General features: G+C 47.2%; 1 protein-coding gene and 1 non-coding gene across 2 annotated transcripts in view; one reads left to right on the plus strand and one right to left on the minus strand.

Moving 5' to 3' along the window:
- Window positions 1-25,168, plus strand: part of LOC119170597 (RNA-binding protein 38-like) — a 104,139-nt gene that overhangs the window by 19,845 nt on the left and 59,126 nt on the right. The gene's annotated exons all lie outside the window — the stretch shown is intronic.
- Window positions 11,392-11,531, minus strand: LOC142796502 (U4 spliceosomal RNA). The gene has a single exon (XR_012893890.1). It is a non-coding gene; the product is annotated as a U4 spliceosomal RNA (small nuclear RNA).

The raw sequence follows: 25,168 nt of genomic DNA on the forward strand, positions 1-25,168 counted from the left end.
GGAAGCTCAATAAAATGTTTCGGGTCAACTGGTACATATTTCCGAAATAAGCATCAAGTGTTTGCGCTGTCAACTTCATTTAGTTCAGGGCCGTAGTCGAGGGATTCGGAAATCTTCGAACACCCGGGGAAGTGCGCTTTGATCTATAGGCACACGGCCGTTGACATTTTCGTCGCCATCAGAAATGCCGCCGTTACGACCCACGGATTCGATCCGGCGACCTCTGTGACGGCCGTCGAGCACCGACGCCACTAGACCACCTTGGCGGCTCCAGTGGATTGTATTCACCCGGAAAAGGTCAATTGTGTACTCCACTTTTTTATTTTTCGCTATCGGTATCAATTAAAGGCTAATAAAGAGCTCGATATAACGAGAATCGGATAAATCGAACCTTCTACACAATACGTTTGTCTCCGTTTAACTTCATTTTGCTGCAGTGTACTGTTGCGTATATGACCACAAGGCAATACCAGGAGGTTCAACGAGTCGTCTGACGTGCCGTTTCCTGCGAGTCCACGTGTGTAAAGTGTAATTCTTGTTTGATTGATATGGACATAACCGAAAATGAACTCGCTCTGTATTTCTGGCCTCAGACTTCAGTCTACTTGTACCTGTCAAAACAGAGCACCAATGACTTCAGGATAAATATATTTAAGTACAACTTAATTAGACTGTACCGATTTAACACAACAGGCGGCTCTTGATAGGTGCCCACAGAGAGGTTTAAAGAAGAAAAAAATAAGGGGACTTCAGATGTGACCTTGAGACGCCAGAGTTCCTTCCTGATTTTTTTGTTCTTTGGTGAGCGAATGGCGCGCGGCTGGCATTTCACCGTCGAACACGCATTTACGCTGTAAGTGCGGCCGCAGAAACGTCACAGTTCTGCGACTTGAAGTCGCAGAACTGTGACGCTTGCGATCGTTGAGACACCATGCGAATTATGGGTAGTGCACCGATTTGCCTAGTCTTCGTACTTGCAAGCTTGGAACTTACTGGCGGATTCGTTTATTGCTGCGTTTTGGTTTTGTTTCGAAAGAAAGAATGGGACAGTTGTAAATTTCGTGAGCCGATTCGAAGTGGTGAGCCTAAAAAGGTCAAGGTGGTGAAGTGTAGCTGCCAAACCTTTGTTAACGCGGCAAAGCGGATTCAGTCCACACGAAGGTTTGAGCTGAAAGAACGAAGACTAGACAAATCCGTGTTGTATACCCATCATTCCCATGCAAGCCGACGCGCCGCGCGCGTTGCAGCTACGATAGACACGAGCGCCAGAGTTCCCTACATAATGGACAGGGAATTCTATGCTTGCAGTCTGCGGGCAGACCTCCGCCTCCCTATCTGCAGGCTTTACTAACAGCCCCGTGAAGGGGCCAAGCACCAAGTGCCTGGACATGCAACAGTGGGAGATCGCGCTACTTTGCTCAAACATCCAGGACTGCAGCCCCAAGTGATCGGGCAAGCCGAAGATGCCGCTAGGGCTTAATGACAGCTAACTAAGAAAAAGGATATGCCTCCTCTTACATTTGCCGCTTCAGTTAAAGTGGCTTCTCTGTTTTGAAGGAGGAGGGCATGCCTTTTCTCGAGATCCTAGTATAGCAGCATTGTCTTTAGAGATCGCGTCGAGATTAGTCGCGTGCGTTGGCTCTGTTTGCTTTTGGAGATTGGCGGACGCGTACCGTTAGTTAGTCACCCTGTTTCCGTCGGCCATCGCTCGGCTGGTGGAAGACGTGAGCACTTCAGTCCAGAAGGGGGGGCCTCGAAAGCGACTCTTATCTTGTTGTGGTCCTTTGTCTTGGCGAGTCGCTGCAGCTTGCGCCGCTACAATCGTCGGCTCTCCTCTCTGGGCCAAAGCTCAAGTGCTCCCTGCAACGGGCGCATATGCGAGGAAGTCGCCCGGTTTTGTTTGGTTTTCTACGTTTTCGGTCTTCTACAGTGCATGTGGTTGTTGCCACAACCGCTGTGGACGAAACCGCGCTCGTTTCTCGCAGTATACTCCGAAAGTGTGCGCACGTCCGATGCTCGACCATTCAAAGCAACGCTTCTTTTCGCAAACTCTGTGGACGAGACCGCGGCAGATGCGATCTTAAATAGCATGAAACGACGTACTTTTGAAGGCACGTGCGCAGCCAACGCACGCGGATTGAAAACGGAACTGCAGTTTGCCGCAACCACAGCGCACAAAACCGTGGTCGTGGTGGCGCGATAACGATCTACGAGCTCCGAGGACACGCAGCGGTATATTAAAGGTAGTAAAGACGTAAAGAAAAGGACTAGGAGTGTTTTGGTGTTCCTGTCCAAAGAATCTAGTAGCGAGCAATGCCGAAGCTTTGACACGCTCTTTCGCGGCAGCCAGCAGCGCAGTCTCGTCCGTTCACGTGTGTCCCGTGGAGAAAGGTACACGCGAGTTGTTTTGACGGAAATAAAATTTGCTAGTTGTTTTGAGGACGTCAAATATAAAGGGAGTATTAGCGCTCCCTCTTGAGACTCTGCACCACATAGTGGGAAATTTACCTCGTGTGTTCGGCCGCTCAAAGCCATTACGCAACGCCGATGTTGGCGCTTGCGATTGGGATCTATCCCCTCCCCAGCTGTTATTGCGCAATGTCTTTTTTTGTCTTCTTTTGGTACCAAAAAAGGAAAAAAAAAATAATCCAGCGCGTCAATACTTCCCCCCCCCTCTCTCAGGTTGTGTTACCGCAATACCAGGTTTTGAGTTTGTCTTATGAGGGCGCATGTTTTAGCAAACGGTTACATCTCCACGCATGCGTGCGCAAATCTCTCCGTATCGCCGTCATAAATTATGATGAGTGCATTTAACCTGCCTCGGGGGTCTTGGCGCTTGCGGCGCCTCACTAGCGACCCTATAAGGTCGCGGGATCGATATCCGGCCGCATTTTTGGTCTGAGGCGACGGTGCTTGTGGCCCATGCATTTAAGTGCACGTGAAAAGGAACCCCATGCAGGTGGTCGAACTTTTCGAAGGCTTCCGCGACAACGCCGCGCGTAATGATATTCTGGCTTTGCGACGTTAAACCCCAACATTTATCGTTATTCCAAAGACTATATTAAGTAGGACGCATGGGCGCCGCTCATCTTGAGCTGTTACACGCTTTTTTTCGGGTATCGCGACGCGTGTTAAAGGTCGTGAAACTTCGGATGCGCCAACTCGACCGTTTTGAGGCGTACACGTCAACTGTAGCCCCATCTGTAGACACCGTAGCGCTGCCCGTTTTTGTTGGTCAAGATACAAAATGACGAGGCTGCACTCCTGCATGGCGTCCCCGAACCCCGTATGATACGAAAAAAATAGTTTATATGTAACCGTATCTCAAGCAGAACCGCTATTTACCGCTATTTCGCATCCCGGCTGCGGCGGCTGCATTTCAGATGGAGGCGGAATTGTTGTAGGCCCGTGCACTCAGATTTGGGTGCACGTTAAAGAACCCCAGGTGGTCAAAATGTCCGGGGTCCTCCACTACGGCGTCTCTCATAATCAGATGGTGGTTTTGGGACGTTAAACCCCACAAATCAATCAACTGCTATTTCGCGTTTGCCGAGCCCGTTTATGTTGTTGCCGTGTGGTCGCTTCGCTCTTTTTTTTCGAAAAGAAAGCGCAATTTCAGATTGTATCACGGCTACACTCTCGTATGCCATCTCTTCAAAAGATGCGGCCTCTTTGTCCGCTCGATTGATGGTCATGGCTTTATAGAACCAGGTGCACGAATTCTCTTTTCGCCGCGGTGCACGACTTCACGTATGTCAATCAATTGCGTTGTCTTTCTTTTTTTTTTCTTGCCTCCGCGTCGACTTAGCGAGACGTGTTGAAAAAAATACGCTCACGACTCCATGGCTGAGTGCGTGCGTGTGTAATACCGATCCTCCGGCGAGTCTGTAGTATATCGCGTGCCGTTTAAGTAACGACCCCACGGTCGTGCTAACGCCGTTGTTCCGTCTCATTCTTCTTGGTCGGTTAAGTACGAGTCCTACTTAAAAAAAAATAGAACTAATGACTTTAAGATGAACCGATAAGAAGAATACTAAGTATTAAATCAAACGAAGGATACAAAGAAAAAAATAACGGATGGACGTCTTGAATCATCCCGCTTTATTATTGAACTCGTGCACTCGACGGGATACTGAACAAAAACAACTCGGCTGCTGAGCCGCAGGTCGCGGGATCGAATCCCGGCTGCGGCGGCTGCATGAATTTCCGATGGAGGCGGAAATGTTGTAGACTCGTGTACTCAGATTTGGGTGCACGTTAAAGAACCCCAGGTGGTCAAAATTTCTGGAGCCCTCCACTACGGCGTCTCTCATAATCATATAGTGGTTTTAGGACGTTAAACCCCACATATCAATCAATGAACAAAAACAAGAAAAACTGACTTAAGTGGTGCTTCCTTCGCATGACATAATCGTCCCATGCTCTTCGGCGCGCCTCGGTGCAATTATTCTGCATGCTCATGAACCCGTGCACGTAGTTTCCGGGTCGCTAAGACTTTGGAGCGACGGGGTTTCTATGTTTACCATTTGTCTCGGAAACGATGTGTGCTGCAAGCGCGGCACGGCCGCGCAAATGCGCAGTGACGTTTTCGGTGGCTTGGCTTGGCTTGGCTCGGGTGTCGAGAGAGTAGACGACGACGGGACAAGCCATCCACGACGCAGGCTCGGCAACTTTGGGCGCACGCAACGCTGTACAAATATAGAGAATTGGTTGATTTGTGTGGTTTAACGTCCCAAAACCACTATATGATTATGAGAGACGCCGTAGTGGAGGGCTCCGGAGATTTCGACCACCTGGGGTTCTTTAACGTGCACCCAAATCTGAGTACATGGGCCTACAACATTTACTCCTCCATCGCAAATGCAGCCGCCGCAGCCGGGATTTGAACCCGCGATCTGCGGGTCAGCAGCAGAGTACCTTAGCCACTAGACCACCGTGGCGGGGCCAAATACAGAGAAGCTAGATAAAGCCGCATCGTCTCGTTGTAGTGGCTTGTAATTTTGAGAACAATAGTTGTAAAGCTCAGAATAAACGTGGTTAAGCGTAGTTACAAGAACTCCTGCGATAGCAGAACGTCAGCATGTGCAAGTCGCCAGAAAGGCTACCGGCATTGTTATCGATTCTAAGCGTTGCTGGATGAAAGCGCTCATCCGTGTTCAGAGCCTTTCCGAATGAAAAAATACTGCTTATAAAATGACTACGTGCTTTTAGGATTAATTACGACAGCTGCGCACACTACGAAGGGTAAGCTGTCTGTCGCGCCGAAAAAAAAAACTGGGTCGGAAAAAATCGGTTGTCGGTTCCTTTAAGAACAAGATAACGCGTCTTGCATTCGAGTGGCGTTGGATCGAATATATACTACGGGCCTCGTTATGAATGTATGAACCCGGTCAAACGTAACCAGCGCCGAGTTTCGTGGTTCCTCTCGTCTGAAATATTGGTGTAAAGAAGAGGGAAAAAAAACCAGAACGAATCAACAATATCTTAAACAAATTGAAAAAATGAATTGTTAACAAAGAAAAGGGGACACTTTTTTTTTTTGTTTTCGCTTTCAGAATTTGCTACGATGTTCCTCCTAAAGCGGACGACCTGTATTCACGCTTGAAAGAGAGAGAGAGAGAGAGAGAGAAAGGTTCAGATACCTGTCTTGTCGTCGGATGGTCTCTGTTAGTAACGGCCTTAAATAGTCAGTGAACGTATGAAATCGTCACGAAATAGAAAATAATGGCGTTATAGAGGGGGGTAATACAAAGAAACAGAGAAACATACAAACGCAGAATACAAAATAGAAATACAACGAATGAATGAAAATATGACAAACTAAGCTATTGTAGGCTGAAGACTTAATTGGTTAGTGCAACATTGAATGATGATGCGTCATCGATGCAGACGATGGAGGGGGATGGCGTTTAATAATAATAATAATATTATTATTATTATTATTATTATTATTATTATTATTATTATTATTATTATTATTATTATTATTATTATTATTATTATTATTATTATGTTAAAAACCGGAATCTCACGTTAAAAAGATAATTTCGCGGGTCTTCCGGAATAAAAGGAACACAACCAGAGAAAGGCATGTGCATATTTTCAGAGCTTATCGAATGTCACTGTTTAGTGACCACGAAGTATTGCTTTGGATTTTTTTTTTTGCTACACTGCTATATCGCTGTGCCGGGTTTGGGTGAACAAGCGGGTTTTAGGCGATTGCTGGAACAAAACGAAAAAAAAACAAAGAAGAAATAAGATGTGATTGGTGAACCCCTATAGTCATTACGAATCGGGTGCGCGTTTTTTGCGTTAATACTTTAAAGCAGTCGTGCCAGGCCAACTTCAGCTGACATCCGAAAATGTAACAACAACAAAAAAATTAATAAATCCGACGTGTCGTCGCGCCCAAAGTAGACGTCTCGTGTGATTTTCATTTGGGGGTTCGAATCATCGTCGCTGCAAAAGTGCAGGGAAAATGACGTGTGCCTTTAATATTTATGGGGAATATATGAACGAAATGGCCGATTTTTCGAATTCGAAGTTCGCTTTTGAATTGTCGTGTTTCGTCGGAAATACAGGGCTCTTCATACATACATACACGCATACATACATACATACATACATACATGCATGCATGCATAAATGCATGCATGCATAAATGCATACATGCATACATACATACATACATGCATGCATGCATAAATGCATACATGCATAAATGCATACATGCATAAATGCATACATGCATAAATGCATGCATACATACATACATACATACATACATACATACATACATACATACATACATACATACATACATACATACATACATACATACATACATACATACCGTGCCACGTGTTCCACCCGCGTCGCGATAAGAACACTCGGGCCATCGCGTCGTGCAAATAGGGCCGCGGACTCGTGATCTGTCTCTCGCGTGCTCTCTGCCTCCCGCCGTGCGAGTCCGCCAGTCCGCGAACGCATCTGCACTGTACAGTCAACACGTCTCCTTTCTCCGCGCGCGGCATACAATTGACCACCGCAGTCTTTTTCTTGCTTTTCCGTCCTTGTCTCGGCCGCCGCGTTTTGTCTCATCTCGTATATATCTATCGACTGCGCGCGCCCAGGGCTGTGTCGTGTAATGTACGGTCTCTCTCTCCTCCCCGATTTTGTCGAAAGAAGGAAAAGGCAGATAGGAGAAGCAAAGGTAGTTTTTAATGACGTTCGATCAAGGGACAACGCGGCGTTTCGCCAAGCTTGCGTACTTTACTACACGACAACACCGTGCGCTGGTTTCCGTGCCTTCACTTTCCACTCACTTCCCTATATCCCCCACCCCCTCTCTCCCTACCGACCTCCTGCTGATAGAGTGCTCCCGTGTTGCACGCGTGTCGAGACTGACCAATCGGCGTTGTTCGCGTGGCCCGCATCTTTTCGAATTTTTTTTTCTCCCTGAACATGCACATCGCTCGTCTTCGTGTTTGTCAACCGCCTCGGAGCCCCGCTTCCTATCTTTCTTTCTCTAACACACACACGCGCGCTCTCTCTCTCTCTTTCTTTCTCTCCTTTGTCGTTTTCTCGCACAAGTGCATGGCGTGACTTGCAAACGCTTTAGTATGATTTTAATTACACCCGTTTTGTTGCGCCGCGTAGCGACTATTCATTACTGTTACTCGGATCGATATCGACGCTCAGTTTTTCTCGCGCGCTTTCGTATATGTCTGCAATATTAAGGCCAACGTTCCTCTTGGAGCGTCTGGAAGTTCCATGTCTTGCCTCTTCGCTTTTATTACAGTCGGTTTGCACGTCGGAAGCGGGCAAAGCTTAAATGCATGGGGCTCGCACTCGCTGCTTAGCTGATTATCGGTTGTCGGTAATTACGTTTGATGCGACCGTCAGCGGTGCCATGACCGAGCGGCGTAGCTTGGATCACGCGAGTTCTTGTCCCGCTGTTCTAAAATTTGAAAGTGACAGGAGGGAAGAGAAGTGTATGTTATAAGAGGGAAGAAAAAAGTGAGCCCCGTAACTGTCTGCATCAGGGTGCGACACCTCAACAGTAGCTCCAAGGGATGGGATGAGGAGGGATTAAAAGAATAGGAATAACTGTATATATACATGTAGAGAGAGAGAGAGATGCGCTGGGACAGCGAGCGAGGACATATCGAGGGGATAGGAGATATATGAAAGGTGGAAACACGGTCACAGGAGTGCGATGACGGGGCACCACTTGCGAGAGCTCTTGTCGGCGTCAGGAGATGGCGTAGGGCAAGTCCAGTCGACCAGAGCTACGCTGACGTCGGAGATCGGCGTCAGGAGATGGCGTAGGGCGAGCCCAGTCGGCCAGAGCTACGCTGACGTCGGAGATCGCGAGGGCACAACCGGTCGGCACGGAGTCCAGCGAGCGAGTCGACAGAAGAGAATATATGCGCGTGGCTAAGGTGCAGCAGGTATTCGTAGGCGGCTGAGGCGAAAGCATTGAGTAGATTCGCGCCCTCGAAGTCCATAAGGAGAGGGCTGCATAAGAAAATGGGAAGCTACGCGCTGACGCGTTGTGACGCGTCGTGAAGCGTACGTGTGGTCAGCTGAAGGTGTACGTGCATCCATGTTTTCTATATCGGGCGCTCTTGCACGCGGGCGGGTGAATGGCGCGACAGCGTGGGATCTGTATGTGGCGTGTATACTGGCGTCTTGTTCATAAACGCAGAGTGGGTTTCTGCCTATAGATCTAACGGGTGTTTCGCGTGTCCAAGAATCTTGAAACGAAAGAAAAATGCGAACGTGACCAACCGTCGCTGAGTGACACCGGCGACATATAGTTTACCGTCCTGTGGCGCTCGTTATGGCATATTTATGTCGCGCTCTGTGATTAAGATGAATTAGGCAAATTTTTAATGTAAGCATGAAGGCGTAGCAGCGTACGTTGATATGCGTTGTACAGAGCATTTCGAAACGGCTGATTCGATCTTTCGCGGCAATGCAAATACTGCGTCGGGATTTTTTTTTTTTCGCCATTTAAGAAAGCCCGCGAAATTTAAAATAACTGTGTGACTGCGCTCGTGCGCTACGGTAGCTGCGTTTGGCCCTGGAATATACTACCTTGGAATGTACGTGGAATTATCGTCCCTGGAATGTACATATCCTGAGGGCCATAGTCGAAATTGACAACTGCGAACTGATGGCGATGCCGATGAGGCCTCCGGTCTTCTTCCCTGCGATGGATACATAAACGGCTGTTACGTTGCTTCTGCTGGCAACGCAACGTATTAATTGCGGTCGCACGTCACAATCATCCGTGCAGGTGGGTGTGGGCTACGCTTGGTAACCCACACCCACCTGAGGTTCCTAGATAAAAACAAGTCTGTTTTATCTAGAAACCTTACACCCACTCACTTGCACCGCTCGTGCGGTCGGCCGTTCCCGCTGTCGCGTATATTGGAGGGATTCGCCTACGCGCTTCTCCGCGCTGCAGTGAAGCTATCGTGCCGAAACACGCGTATTCGAGGAAAGTTCATTGTGCCGCCCGCTCGGAGGTAAAGTTTGCACTTTTAATCTTCGCGCCGCTGTCGGTCACGCCAAGGCGCGGCGACGCGGTCGAGTGATGTTCGCCTTATTTTGCCGTCTGCCAACAAACTGGCCCAATTGTTTCACCCGTCTGGGTTGCTTTTGAGCACTACGAGATCGGAGCTTTTATCGAAGCTTAGGGTGGGGGAGGAGGATCAGTATAGCGTCCCCCGTTTTTCAATCCCCACGAGCTGCGACGCAATCAACGGGGCCGAACGCGGAGGCGTGCATCTGTGTGTGAGGCTATCGAAAAGTAAAAACAAAAAATAATGTAGACCTGTCGGCGCAGCGAGCACCTGTATACACCGAGGCTCGACTTCGCGCGTACCCTCCCTGCTTCGGCGTCCTTTGTCTGCTTTCTCTCCGTCCTGATCCTCCTCCCTCCGTCTCTCTCTCTCTGTTCGTTGTGCCTTTGCTTTCATTCCGGCAGTTATGATTTTGTTACGACGTTCTCGTCCGTTTCATGCTCACATATGCGGCGTGCCTTTGCTATGCGGAGCAGCTGCGCATCGTCTGCTTTGGTTGTTGCTGCCCATACAGAGCGAATTTGGGCTGGTGTGAGGGGGCGTAGCCAGTGCCTCTTTAAACAGCCACTTATCGTTCTTGTATCGGGGCTTCGCACGTGCAAGCACATCGGCGCCGCTAGTTTGGCTGCAAAGTGCAGTCTCTTCTGCGACCCCAGCAGCCAAAGAAGGCGACGTACGTCAATCGTATCTGCCTATTTGGTAAAACTGCACTGTACTATCGGCGTCAAATGGAACCCGAACAGCCGGAAACATTACAAATGGTATAGTGCGCGCCGTCCAGTCATCTTTATTGACTGGTGCGCAGCAATCACGTTTGGTGGCAGCACTGTGCATGTCCATGACCGGTGACTTGAGGGCGCGCACTTTACGGCGGTCGCCGGATGAAAAATCGACCGTGACTGTACCATTGGTAAGGCTGATCGCTGTCCGGGTTTCATTTGGCGCAGTTAGTAGATGTCGCCAGCGCTGGTTATAACGGGCCAGAATTTCAAATTACAAACTGCCTGCTCAAGCAGCGGGAAAATTGGGCTGTTTTTTTTTTCTCTTGTCATGTGGTTTATAAACACTAAACTAAAAGCGGTGAATGGTAGTGACATCCGCCTGCTTTTCGACGGCGCTTCCTACTCGCACGGCGAGCGGGGCGAAAGCTGCAGTGATTGACTTTGGCTTCGAGAAAAATGATCGACAGCTCTATAAGTTAACCAGCTCTCGCGCACAGCAGCTACAACTACCTCCTGTCAAAGCTAAAAAGAAAAATTCTCCAAAGCAAAAAAAAAAAGTGATGATGAAATGAACAATGATGCAATGTGCGGGCATTTTGAACACAAATATCCAGATTATTTTGTGAATGTCATTCAAACGATGTTTCAGATGCGTGGAAAATAAAATATGGTAAGCTTAAGGTATTACATTCAGTAGAAAACTTGCGCAGTTCTTTTATCCCCATTGTTATTAAGAGTTGGCGAGGCCTGAGACTTGTGAAATTACGTGTGTATAAATAAATGTGTAGCAATCTGTGGACTCTTTACTTGTCAGAGCTGGCTTGACAGCTGCTGCCACAGACGGGCCGGACCGCCCCCCCCCCCCTTTTTTTTTAGGAAGAAGTAAGTGAGGTAGAGGCTAACTTGTGAAGATGCGGTTTTCTGTTTTGTCGCCTCTGTCATTGATCACCCCGTGTGCGCATCTGTCTGTCTGCTTTGCGTGTTTGCGCAATCCGTTGATTCCGTGTCTTTCGCCATCTCTCTGGACGTCTCTTGCGTATACAAAAAAAAGTTGTATTGAAGCCAGGCTTGTAACGCCATAGTTTTCTACAGTACTTACTAGAGGAAACTCTGGAGCTGCGATCGTTCAGCCAAAATGGGAATGTTGTTTTCAACTAGCAATAGTCGCCCCTCAGTTTACTCTTCATTGGGTACGACACCGCCTCTGCGCAAAGCTTGGGAATGTTGAATAACAGGTATTTGCCTTTAGTATTTGTGCTTGCGCGCTTCTAGGGCACTTGTGGCTTTGTTTATTGCGGTGTTTTGGCTTTGTTTCGAATGAAAGAAAAGGCGGTTGCCAACTTCGTTAGCCCCTTTCTTTTTTAATTGGTGAGCCTATAAATGTCAACGTTGCGAAGTGTAAACTGCTGAACGCCGCTTAACTTAGTCTTGCAGCAAAGCGGATTCAAGTCAAACGGAACCAAAAGAACGAATAATAGACAAATGTGTGTAGCGCCGTACATTGCAGCTCTCGTACACTATCGCACCAGAGATTCATACCGGGTATTTTTAGGAAAGTGTGCCAAACGCTACCGGTCGCAAAAAAAAAAAAAACTGTTGGCCGCCGAATATGGCTGGTCATATTGCATATCCCTGGCAAGCCGGAGCACGGGCAACTGAGACCTCGTTTGTTCTTTAAGAAGCACAATCTTTAATTGGGTTAATAAACGCAGGGAAGTGCCCTTGTGGAAGGCGAAAAAAGTCTATTGCAGTAACACGTTTAAAAACAGTTCCATAGCTGATAATGGTGCGTATCTTATATGAAGGACTGATGCAGTAACGCACTACGTTGCATTACCGCTGGGGACGGCCAACGCGTATGACGTGTAATATTGCTATTCTTCTTTCGAACACACATTCGAAGATCAGGTCAGGTACAAGCAGCATCCGTATACCTTTCTTAAAAGCCGAGTTTGTTGACGGGTCCGATTAATTTGTAATGAATGAGCTGCTACTGATTCGTTCTTAATAGAAGAAGCGCTATACGGAGGCAACGACAGGGATAGGCAACACGACAACGCTATCTATGCATAAGCCATCCATCTTTGGCCATGACAGGAGGCTGCTGGTGGGAGAAAGAGGTGGTTTGCGTATTTTGTCATCTTCTATGTTTTGTTTGTTATTGCTTTGTCCACTGTGCACACGCGCGAGTGTTGGGTCGGCTTTCAATACATATTTTCATTTTAAGCAATAAAGGTTTCAGTTGTGAGTAAGCGCTGGCGTTTTCGGCTTTCTTCGTAGCTTTTCTATTATTTAAAAGTGAGCCGCTTAGGGTTCTCGCCTTTAAGAAAGAGAAACAAAAAACAAAACAACGTCAATATCGGGCATTGATCCTTCGTACGAACATTGGTAAAACCGAAAGCACGAAGTTGCATGACCCCCCCCCCCCCCCCTCCGTGCTTCAGCTCTTGGAAAGGGAAATATGCTACTATTTAGAGGCCAGTTCGAACTTCCTCTTTTCCCAGCACTCGTCGACTGTCTAAAATTTACCCGGAAGCCATTCAGCCACACTGCCGACATTGCGGTTGCCTGAAGGTTACCCAAAATCGTATTCTCGAGAATGCGGGGAGAGCCAACATCCAAAAGCAAGACCGCCAGGTTCCGCAGCTTCCTTACTAGAGGCGTGGAAGTCGGTCATGTCATCATATGACCACTGTACTCGAGCAGAAGTGTAGAACTACCGGCCACCACCGTTTGAACCACCGGCAGGCTAAATTCAAAGACCTCGTTTGTGCCGCCAATAAAGGTAGTGCTGGTGTCCGTATAGGTGTCAGCTGTTTGAGCCATGCAGTATACATGTGTATAAAGCGGCCAGCTCGATTTCCTTGCTCTATCAACACACAGTTTAGTAGACACCGCGCTGCCGTCCTACTACCATACTGTAATAGCGTCTGATGGCGTCTGTAATGGCGTCTGTGGCAGTTGTGTGCGTTTACTTGGGCGCTTCAAGAAAGGGCGAGTGCTGTTTAAGCGGCGCAGATGATATAGTCGGCGGTCTCTCTATCCCGGCGTTGATTCATTTGTCTCCGGCCCCTTCCGCGGACGAAAATAGCCCCCTCGGGAATAAGGGCCAAACGGGGCGAAGTGAGGAGGGTCGCAGCCGCGGTCTCGCACGTGCGGGCATGTCGCAGCGAAGTCGACATGCGTCATATACGCGCGCGTGATCGCAGTCTTTCGAAAAGGCGGCCGCTCGCTCTTTTATCGCGTCGCCCTTCTCGGGAAGCCTTCGAAGAAGACGAGGAACGCGGCTGATGCAGCGCTTGTACCCTGTCGGAATCTCCATACCATATACCGCACCTTCGTATTAACGCGGTAGCGTTAGAGAGCTCGTCTCGCAGAAATTACGCCGTCGGCCCCGTTGGTTGTCAGCGAAAAATCGTCCGCGAGTGAAAAGTCGAGAAAGAAGCAAATAAAATAAAAGATAAAAATTTCGGTCTCATTGAGGATGAACCAGGGCCGTTCGCCTGGCAAGCAGGTGTCCTATCACAAAGCCACGATGTTACTTGCGGCTGCTCCGGAAAAAAAAAAACACTACACAAATGCTATCTAATGGAAGGAGTCTCTTTAACGCATTTTGTTCTACAGATGTCACGACGAAAACTAGCCCATTCGGGCGATTTGTAGGGGTACTTGAGAGGCCATCAAACTACGCCGAGAAAATGCCGGGATGGTGCAGCCATCGCCGCTAAAAGCACACAAGAACTTTCAGATACCTCTAAAAATGGACAACTTTGTCCATATAGCGGAAAACGTATCATGCCTTTCCAGCGCCGTTGATCAAGCAAACAGCAAACGCTAGGTAATGTGCTGTCATCTGTGAGGCATTGTGAGACTTTTTATGCCTCTTCAATAAAATGTCCTTTCAACAAACCTCAACCCTTGCATAGATTTAGCTTTTCATTTTCATGACACCATTAAAAAAGTGAAGTACTGCAGTTGCCATTTCACCGACCTTAAGGCGATGCTTGTTGCGGTTAGCTGAAAGAGGTCACCTGATGAACAAGTCGAATAATTGCCAGATAACTAACGCAAGACGGAGAAAAGAATGTGACCATTTACGAATACAAGTGTCACGCCTACGCGCAGTTCATAATACAGGACCATGTGACTATATCACTGTATAATATTTTCATGAAGTTGTTATAAAACTGCTGCTAAATAGGTCGAAAACCTGTACCATTACTATAGATACGTCGCGCTTGCGCGTTTTTGTGTTGCTGTTTTTGTGTGCGTGTGTGTGGAGGGGGGGTCAACTCTGCGTTCGTGAATTGCTTGCAGTGTGCTGTGCCAGCAGTAAGGAAATTGCTCGCACTGCTGCCGACTTTCCTCTATAACCCTACTGACGAAAGTTGAGTGAAGAGGCGCCCGGTCTTCACTGTGCGCTCATCTTTACATTTGAATGTCTGAAAGGCATCACGCACAGAGCAAATATGTACAGTAAATGAAACAACACAGCTATTCTAATCAGTGTGGCAGAAACTGTGCCTACTGAAATGGGACTGCAATCTCCCATACGGAGATGCACACTCGGAACAATTATTAGAAGTCAGGGTTTACGAAAACATTTCTGGACAGTTTACGAAGCGTTGCGATCGTCAGAACACGTGACAGGCGGGTCGGGTGATAAATGGAACACTGCAGTGAGATTCCTTACCGTACAAATGTCCAAAAAGTTAAGCGAAGCACGCGAGGTGTGGCCAAGGTACGCGAAAGTGGATGTCGGCACGTTCCATGAAGGAAGTGGGTCTTTTTTTATGCGGAAATGATTGCACTGTCCTCTGGCACATTTCCGAATTAATATAAAGAACCATTTCGCTGACGGATCGCACTGGCACTCACGTTTGCGCAAATGGCCACAGGTTGGGTATTTCGCTTTTACTTTTGGAGCACCTGTACGTAACTTCATAGGAGACGAATTCAGTATTCACTGTAGCTGTTAAAGGTAGCGCCAAGACTTGTGCTGTGTCGGACGCGCTCGCTCGCTCAGGCAGACGCACAATCAAACAAAACTCGGCATCGTCTGGCGGGATTAGGAAAGTTAGCGAACATCGATATTGACAACCTTAACTGAACGTATTTGTTAATTGTATATCGTTAGCCCCGGGTCGAAATCTCGCACGTTATTCTTAGCGCAAATGTTATGCGGGCGGCAGGCGGTGGTAGTTATTCATAGCAGTCGCTCAAGCGTGTACTACAGATTGCTTCGTCTAACGTGTGCCTGAATATAGACCTTTTCAAGGTTTACAAACACAGCCCCTCGATGATTTGCAGTTTTGTCCTCCGATGTGCTTGAATAGCATTAGTGGATCTCAAGAACTTTAGAAATTTGCCCGCCGACTTTCTGCAGTTTGCTACCCTCACTTGGGAAAATATATTCTTATAAATGTTCTTTTTAGCTACATAAAAATGATAAAACATTCCCTTGTGCTTTACCCACGTTTCTTTTATGTGAAGAACAAGAGTTTCCATATGCTTGAAAAAAAAAAAAAAACATTGAGAACGTGCTTTCAGTTTCGACGTTAGTAGCTGGTAAATGAAGTGACCGGAAGTTTTTTTGGGTACAACGCTTGTGACCTTGAAGCCGTCTATAAAGAAGGTTATTTTTTTTCCCCTTCCCAATGCAGCCGCTGTCTCCGACAATCGAACCCACACGCTCTAGCTTAAACAGCGCGACGCCCGGGCCTATATACGCCAGCACGGCGTTCGTTGAAAAATATTTTTTCATGTGACGTAAAACATTTGTTTTCGCTGCCACAACTTTCGTTGACCGTGTGCCTGGCCACCTTTTTGTTTTATTTGTTTTCTTCATGCTATAATGCCGGGCTTGATAACGACAACATGACGAGGTACGCGTACCACTTGCGTGTGTAGCCAGATCGAAACGAGTCTTCGCACTAAATACGTTTGCGAAGTAAGGCAGTATGTGAGAGTCTGTGTATCAAGGAAATCGTTATTGCTCACAGTGAGCTTCGCATTGACCTCTGATCGAGTCGATATCCATTACCTTTCGCTTTCGTTGCGTACATCAAGGTCTCGAGGACTGTGCTTTTTTATTCGCTTATTATCAGATCGCAACACGCATCGAAACAAAAGTTATTCTGGCGTTTCAATAACTATTGCGTAAAAGGAAATGTGTAGCAAAAGAGCGACGGAGGTTGGGGCCAATTCATTATATTGAGGCGAAGAACCTTAGGGGCGAAGCTTTTCAGGTGTTCATGTGTCACGGCTGCGTTATGTGGGACAAAGCTTTAGTAACGTGCAGTAATGTGACACCCACACACACACACACAAACAGGTTTAGCAATAGACTAATATCAAGTATAATTGTGACTGAGCAATATAAAACATTCAAGCACAAGCCTTTTATACCAGTCGACATTGTGGACCTTGGGACCTATTTCTTCGCTCTGATTCACTTCGTGGAGATGCGTGGATTGTTTTTCGATGTGAAGCAGCTTCTGCTCGGGGCTGTGTCCGTCCCTCGGCGACCGTCCGCTCCCCCACTGCTCATACGCCAGCTGCGCCCTCTCCTCTATAGTAGGTGGAGTGGAGGTGGTGGCAGAGCGCTGGCTCCGCTTCGTTTTTCCTCTCCCGTATATCTCTCCGCCGCAGTCGTACGCTCTTATATAATGCTGGGCGCTCTGACTCCGTTGCACTCTCCTAGCAGCGCTAGGTGTTGACTTTGCGGCACACACGGTAATAGACATAAATGGGAGGGGGGCAACATAAGCGGTATACAACATATGTACAACTCCACACACAAATGAAACATACACGGAAACATACAAATAGAAACACAAGGGATCACAAGCGCTGCTTCGCATGCCCACACGGTTCCTTTTAGTGGGAGATGGTGCAATTTGTTGTGGATTTTATTCGTAAGGTTATGCATTGGGGACTGTTATATCTCTCAATGTGTCACATCCGTTGTCAGATAACAGTTCAAAGTAATGCTGCTCTACTGTGAACAGGAGAGGCATCTGCGTTCCAGACAATTTATCATTCGTCGCATAGGCGATTGCGAAGCACTCTCGATAGCCGCCCCCTCCTCTTATTTTTATTTACCCGGCCTTGTGGGCTAGCTAGGACATCCCCTTGATTTCACAAGTCTTTGTTATCTTTTACTGTAATGCCGCATCCTGGAGTGACGGTTCAGTAGCCGATCGAATGTGCAGAGTTCCGTGGCTAAATAAAATATGCACTTCTTCATCATCGTAACGGTTTTTCGCGCTTCCCGCCTCATTCTCTTATATCTTCAGGATGTAGGTAAGCACCTTGTCACCTTCTTCATATAGTGCTGACACCGTAATTTCAGTCAGTTACCACAGAAATTGAAAGAGCAACTGTATTTCACGTACGTTTGCAACATACTTGATTATGGTTGTTGGAATCCTCACACGGTTGATCTCACAGAGCAGCTTAAAGGGGGACGAAATAAAGCGGTTCGGTTTGTACTCAACAGTTACAGAAAAATAAGCATGACGGAAATCAAACGTAAGTTATTATGGCAGGTTTTGCAAGATCGGTGGAAAAACCATAGACTGAAAATTTTTCATGCTGAATACCATTCTAAAACCGGCATTGAGCGAGAAAAGTATCTTAAGTTACCCACTTACGTCTCCTCGTGACGCGATCATGCAATGAAAGTTCGCGAATTTTCTTTTAACGGTGACGTGTGCAGGTATTCTTTTTTTTTTCCACGAGCCATTAGAGAATGGAATAACCTATCACCTGATGTTGTAAACATCTTGGATAACAATGTATTTTACCACGCTTTGTGAGTGTTTGCTTTGTGTATTTTTGTATGTGACCCCCCCCCTGCTGTAATTCCCAATGGGGCGATGCAGGTATGCAATAAAAATAAAAATAAATAACAGAAGGCTCCCTTGGCGCCGCCATAATCTCTAATGATCTGTTAATATGCGTGACCCCCCCCCCTCCGAAAAAATGCACTCTCACGGCTGTGGTGTTAGCTTATGCAAAGGAGGTATCCCCTCTTTTGTTTAAGAAGTCTACATAAGGGGTGTCATAGCCAAGCTCTTTTAATTGTCCATTGTACGAGTTTTACAAAACTCGTACTATATGCATTATTACATATCCACGGTGCTGAAATGCTAAGTTAGGGCATTAGTAATTCACCTGATTATAAAAAAAGCATGTTACTAAATTACAAATCAAGCGCCTTTTCTAGCGTTAGCGGGGGCAATGTGGCAACGATATAACGTGTTTAACAGAAATAGCGCATCGATGAGTGTTTTACCCCTAATTTTCGGCAGCAGAAGACGGACGAGGAGACAGGAAAATTTATATATAAACTCAAGAAGTGCGTGTCCGATCGCCTATAGTTCTTAAGAATTCGTGAACTAGTCAGTCCTGCGCAGTTACACGGCGTGCTTAATCGTAATTACCGCTATCAGACATCGCACTGTCTTCTCACTCGGTCGTGGACCAATTGCTGTGCTGGAACGAAAGCAAGAGGACCAGAAAAGGCTAGAGTCGCGGAATGACTTACTCGCCCCACAATAGCGCCCGGGGGATCGCGCCCGCGCTTTGTCAATTGCAAGCAGCAGCACTAGTAATAGTAATAGTGGCAGTAGTATAAACTTTATTGTGCTAACACAAGGGCCCACTTAACGACTGTGGCTCGTGTTGTCGACTGCTTTTTGTCCCACGTCCAGCGCTCGCTTATCCGGGGTTCCCAAGCGTTCAGTCGAGCTAGCGACCGCCGGTTTGGGCCGCCCGAGCTGAGGCTTCTTCGTCGTCGTACCGCTGGTCTCTCTCCCTCTTATCCACCCTTTCTCTCTGGCTAGCAATGCGCAGCTGTTATATTTACGGCTGGCTTTGCGGCGCTCTGTCGTCCACAACGGCCTCCCTCTTCAGCGCCTGTGCTCCACTTATGCTCCGCTGCTGGTGAGCGCCGCTCCTGGCTCCAGCCGACGTAGAGGAGAAATTGCGCTGATAGAGGGAGAATCTGCCGCCTTCCTCTCGCCTTCATCGTTTACCTTCTCCTCTGTGTCTCTCCCTCCTCTTGTCGAAAAAGTGGTTGGTCAGGGAAAGCTGCCCGGGGTTTCGGCGTCTGGCGCCTCGGTCGTTTCTGGTGTGCCGCTTTGCTGTTGCTCTTTCGGTGGCCACTGGGTATGTCGCCTCCTTCCCCCCTCCCTCTTTTTTTTTTCCTCTTCACTGTTTTACTCCCGAGATTGATGGGATGGAGGACGAGCCCAGACGGGAAGCGAAGCTGTTGCTGACGGCGAGTTGATTGAGCGCCGCTGTAATCTGGTTTGGTTGCGTCTGTCAGGTAGGGATAATTGTAAGCCAGAAGATTGCCCACCGATAATTATCGAAGCAAGCCAATACTATAAGATGAAAGCTGAGAAAACGTGTTATACAAACTTAAAGCATACAGTGTGAATTCAGAGGATTGAGTAACCAAATCGGGGTGTCGAATTCGCATTATCGCCGCTATTTCCTTTCCCTTCTTCATTTCTCTTTACGTTGCACGCTTCGTTCGCTTAAGCGCTCGGAAAAACGCGGGTTTGATCGATTCTAGGCAGTCGGCACGGCAGGCACATTTCGACGGGGGAAGAAATGGAGATCGTATATGCTTCTTTTTTTTATTTGCGCGTTAAATGACGAAAATAACTTCATACATTCTAGGCTACTCTTCGTCCCCCTCCCCCTCTCCCCGTCCCTGATACCGCGTGGTGTCTGCACCGAAAGCCCCGGAAACCACTATTCCTGTTGTCCCACTGAACCGGGTAACTCGGCCAATGGCGGCGGTGTCAACGCTAGCAGGGTTGCCGAGGCGTGCGCATTTTTTTTTTTTTTCGCACCGTCGTTTGAACATTTCCCGCCGAACACATCGCGCTTTTTTAAGTTCGCCTCTCACATATCTCCTGTGATCGTTGATCTCCGCTAAGCCGCGCTGCCGCTGGTATCGCGCCTCACCAGTGAAACGCGGCCAGCGAGCATCTTTATAAACGCCACTCCGCCCCATCTCTCTCTCTCTCTCTCTGCGTCTTCCACTGCGTCGCCCTCTCCAGCCAGTGTGTGTGTGTGTGTGTGTGTGTGTGTGTGTGTGTGTGTGTGTGTGTGTGTGTGTGTGTGTGTGTGTGTTGATTGCTGCTCGCACAGCCGCGAGCCTTGAACAGTGTCACTTCAACCGGCGACGACGGCGAGGTCAGATGCCACCGCGCTCTACATGTAATGACTGGCAGAGTCATGATGGACGTTTCTCAGACCCTCCTGTTTATATTTAAATGTGCAGCTCTGTCGACCTGACTACTTGCAATGCATGGTGGCATGACTGTGCTTCCGTGCGTATTTTCTAGAACAACAAAATTTTAAAATTACTTTGTGAAACTCCCGCGCGGAGTTTTTCGAAGTAATTTTTGTTGTTGCTTTTCTCTCTAGGCCCACTTCTTCTATTTTGCTGGAATGTTCATTCATTTGTACGTTCATTCAACATCATTAAAGGGAAGACTCGTGCTCTTGGAAGTGGTGACTTGGAAGTAGCCCGGTGTGCTAACACCTGGCTACGCCACTGATTACCACTAACGTCATCATCAGCTTGACTACGTCCACTGCAGGGCAAAGTCATCTCCCATGATCCACCAGTCAACTCAATCCTGTGCTTGCTGCTGCCATTTATACCCGCAAACTTCCTAACATCATCTGCCCACCTTTCTGTCTCTCCCATAACCCGCTTGCATTCTCTGCAGGAAGGTATATAACAGCTGCATCTTGCCGGTACTTACCCATGGAGCAGAAACCTGGAGGCTTACAAAGAGGGTTCAGCTTAAATTGAGGACGACGCAGCGAACGATGGAAAGGAAAATGGTAGGTGTAACCTTAAGAGACGAAAAGAGAGCAGAGTGGATCAGGGAACAAACTGGGGTCAAGTATATCATAGTTGAAATCAAGGAGAGATGTACATGGGCCGGGCGTGTAGCGCGTAGGCAAGATAACCGCTGGCCACTAACATAGCTGGGCTCTAACGATGGAATATCTTACATAAGAAAGCCTTGGCTTTCTTGATACTCTAACTGTAAATAATTTTATCGGCTTCACTTGGTCATAATTTTCTTCATTTTTTCCCTTTCTACTGCAATCTTTTAGTCGTAGCATGCCAGCGATACATAGACGATGGCAAAATAAAGTTGTCCTTTAAGTTTATTTCTCCCCCCCCCCTCTCGTTCTGTTACTCTGTTCAAATGCAATTTAGAATCGTTATATCATAAGTTTATTCTACTGTAAATGTATAATTAAGTTGATAGCAAGCGTTGTAGTGTACAGCCGTTATGGACTTGACGTTGGTTTTCATGTATCCTCGTGTACGAGTGCAACTTCTGCAAAATAAAGAAGAAACTAAGGCAGCTTCGAACTAGTGGTGCCATTACTGAAAGAACTGCGCAGCTCGGTGGCTTTTTTTTTTCTCTCCTGTTTTCTTATTCTTTCCTCTTTGCTTTCGTCATCATTTCGTTCCTTTTATACTTTTTTTTCATTTTATTTTTATATATTTCGTCCTTTCTCTTCAGCCATTTTTTCCTCTTACTTTTTGGTTGCTTTTTTTATGTGTAATTTCGCCTGCAAAGACATCATACGACAGCCCGGGTCCCTAAAATGTGCTTAAATGTGAAAAAAAAAAACGCTTGGCTGTAATTCTTTAACTGTCATTGGAAATGGTCGATCTGGGGAATGCGTCCCCACTAAATAAAGCCCACGTTTATGCCTTCGTCGCACACCTTCTCCCCCTTCCCCGTTTTCTGCTATCAGAATCCAGGTTATGCCTGTAGTAAACTTCCTCATTCCGTCGCGCACCGCTTCATGCATAGCGTGCAACAGTGTGAAGACGTGGCTCCGTTACACTATCCCGTCGCCCTCGCCCGCTGGCGCGGCCTGGGAGTTTCTCTTCCTCAAATACTCCTTTTTCCGTGGTGTAAACTACGAGAATTTTTTTTTATACAGTCGCCGCTTTCTCCACCAATTATAGCTTTGCGATTTTACGAAGAAAATAACATATTCTAACAAATAACAGAAGAAATAACCAGCGGACGAGCCTCGTGTGCCTAATTGTGTCTGCATTCGTGAGGTGCGCGCTGTTCCTGCCTTGTGATGATGTACAACCAACTTTCACGAGATGTGTTATTGAAGCTCGAGAAGGACTAGTAATGAGTGAAGTGTTTTTTCCCCTAGCGTCAACTAGAATATGTTTGTTATTGACTTGTTATTATACGTCGTTTTCGCACATCTTTCGCTTCGTTGTATACTTAGTTTTATTAAATTTATTTATTTATTTATTATTATTATTTATTTATGGTTCCCGTTTTGTGACCCGTCGAGCCGCCTCACGCGACAGGGGCTCGCAGTCCATCGGGACCACGAAAGCTGACCAGGAAAAGCGCGGCGTTATACCGTTTTTTTTTTTTCTTTTTCGGCGCACTTCTCGCGTATATATCCACTCTGTGTAGAAAACGCAAAATATAAGTGCTGCGACCTCCTCGCCTGCGCTTGGCTTTCCTTAACAGCGAGTCTCGTGTTATCTGCTCTACGCATACAAAACCTGTCCGGTTCAGCTTACTAAGGCCGTTTTCTTTTATTACCGTCCTTTTTCATCATCATTTACTACCCGTACAAGGTAGCCTGTTGGTCGGAGAACTGGCTAAGCTCCATGTCCTTCCTTCCTATCCCCAGATTCTCATCGAACGCCAGACTTTACCGTTGGTGGCAACACGAGTGATGCGCAAAGAAACACACGTGACCGCTTCACAGTGTGATGTAACATACAGCCAAAATTCGTGACGTCATTATGACTTCGCGTAACTTAACATCGCATGACGACATCGTCGCTTAGTCGACGTTGCCGATCATGGAGGCAGTGCAGAACCAGTGAAAGCGCATAGAGAGAGAGAGGGAGAAGGAGAGAGGAAAGGCATGCGGTTAACCAAGCTTGGCTCGGTTGGCTACCCTACACTTGGGGTGGGGGAAAGGGAGAATAATAGAAAGGAAAGAGATAGAAAAGGAGTAAGAACGTGAAGGATCAATAGTCAGCTCGAGACTTCACAGCACGGTCTCACACTGTTCTTTCACAAGCGGTCGTCAAGTCTGGTGGTCCTTAAGAAGTTCAAGAGGGCTTTCGTGGCTTTGCGTGTATGGGAGACCGTCGGCCAAGGTCCCAGGATCTTCTCTTCTGTAAGCAGCCGCGAATCCAGCTGACGGAGCTTGGCTTGCATAATACGTCGTTCAGACTGGTATGCTGGGCAATGACATAGAATGTGCTCAAGCGTTTCCTCGCAGGCGCAGATTTTGCATGCCGAAGTGCTCGCCATTCCAAGGAGACGAGAGTACTCATTCGTAAATGTCATGCCCAACCTCATGCGACACAGTAAAGTTTCAGCGCATCGTGGGAGCCCGGATGGCAAACGAAGTTGCAAGTTTGGGTCGATCGAATACAGGTGCGTGTTGGAGAAACCCTGCGTATTCCACTGTAGGAGAGATATACGGCGAGCAAGTGATTGTAGTAGCCTTGCAGCGTCCGTTCTCAAGAGCGGTATGGGCGTGCGCTGGTCTTGGTCATGAGCCGATCGAGCAGCTTCATCCGCGCGGTCATTGCCGACGATTCCGCAATGACTCGGCAACCACTGAAATACAATATCGTGACCTTCCGCGAGCGTTTCGTTATAGTCGTGAATTATCGGATATACTGATTAAATGCTCGCTATGCCTCCAATCTCGGAGGTAATGCTAAAACCTCGTTAGGAGCAGAAAGCTTTGCAGGGGGATCAATCCATTGACTGAGACAAAAAAAAAAAAAGACTGCTTTTTGCATTCGTGTCAAGGAATTTTGAAATCTTTTTTTATGTCTGTTTCGGCCTATTTTATCAGCACGCCAATAAACAAAAGAAACTTCTACTGCCACGTGGTGTATTTGAGGGGCAACCTAAAAGATGTAATGCAGTGTTGTTGTTTGTTTTTTTTACTTGCGTGTGCGTTTCTTAAGATGAATTGAAAGGCTTCATCAGGATGCGTCACGCTGGTGCCTAATGGGTTATTTTCTTTTTCTTCCACTGTTCGCCTTCTACTCTGCACCGCTGCCTTCATTTTTTTTCTCTAGCGGGATTTAGTTGCAGCGCGAACTCGGCACGAGAAGCGAGCCAACACACGCAGCGCTCCTTGTGTCCTTGTCTCGAGTTCGCGCTGCAACCGAATTTTCGTGACTTTACCTACAAGCCCACGTTTCAACTTTTTGTTCCTCTCGGCGTTGCTCCTAACGTTTCCCGTCCCATCGCGCTGCACGTATGCGCTTACATAGTGCGTAGATTCGCCTAACTTGGTGTCGGATTGTTTCGATTGACTGCTGGAGAAGAAAAAAAAAAGGGGCGGAGGGTTAGAGGAGGAGGGTCGCCGTTCCTGCTGCGCAAAGAAGACCAAAATGGATGGACAGCCGTTCTCCTTTGATCATATAACCATCGTGTACAGAGGCGGCTAAAGTCTGCCTTGTTCGAAAATTTATTTTCTTATTTAAAGAAAATGTGGGAAGCTAGAACTACGCTATAGCGCTGGTTGTTCCAGCATCGTGGTGGTAATATGCAAGATACGCACAAGTATAGAAAAATAAAAGAATGCATGAAAAAAATGATCGGAAGCACTAAGTGCGTATATTTGTAGGAAGTGCTCTCGAGGCGTAATAACGGTAGCGTTTAATTTTAATGTTGCAGTGCCTAGTGTAGTACGTGCGACTTCATGTTCATTGCACGTGTTTTGGAAAATTTCAGTGATCTTTTTATTTAGTTGTTCTGAACACGATTTGATGGTATT

Source organism: Rhipicephalus microplus, chromosome 2 (genome assembly GCF_043290135.1).
Source record: "Rhipicephalus microplus isolate Deutch F79 chromosome 2, USDA_Rmic, whole genome shotgun sequence".
In the NCBI taxonomy this organism is placed as follows: domain Eukaryota; kingdom Metazoa; phylum Arthropoda; class Arachnida; order Ixodida; family Ixodidae; genus Rhipicephalus; species Rhipicephalus microplus.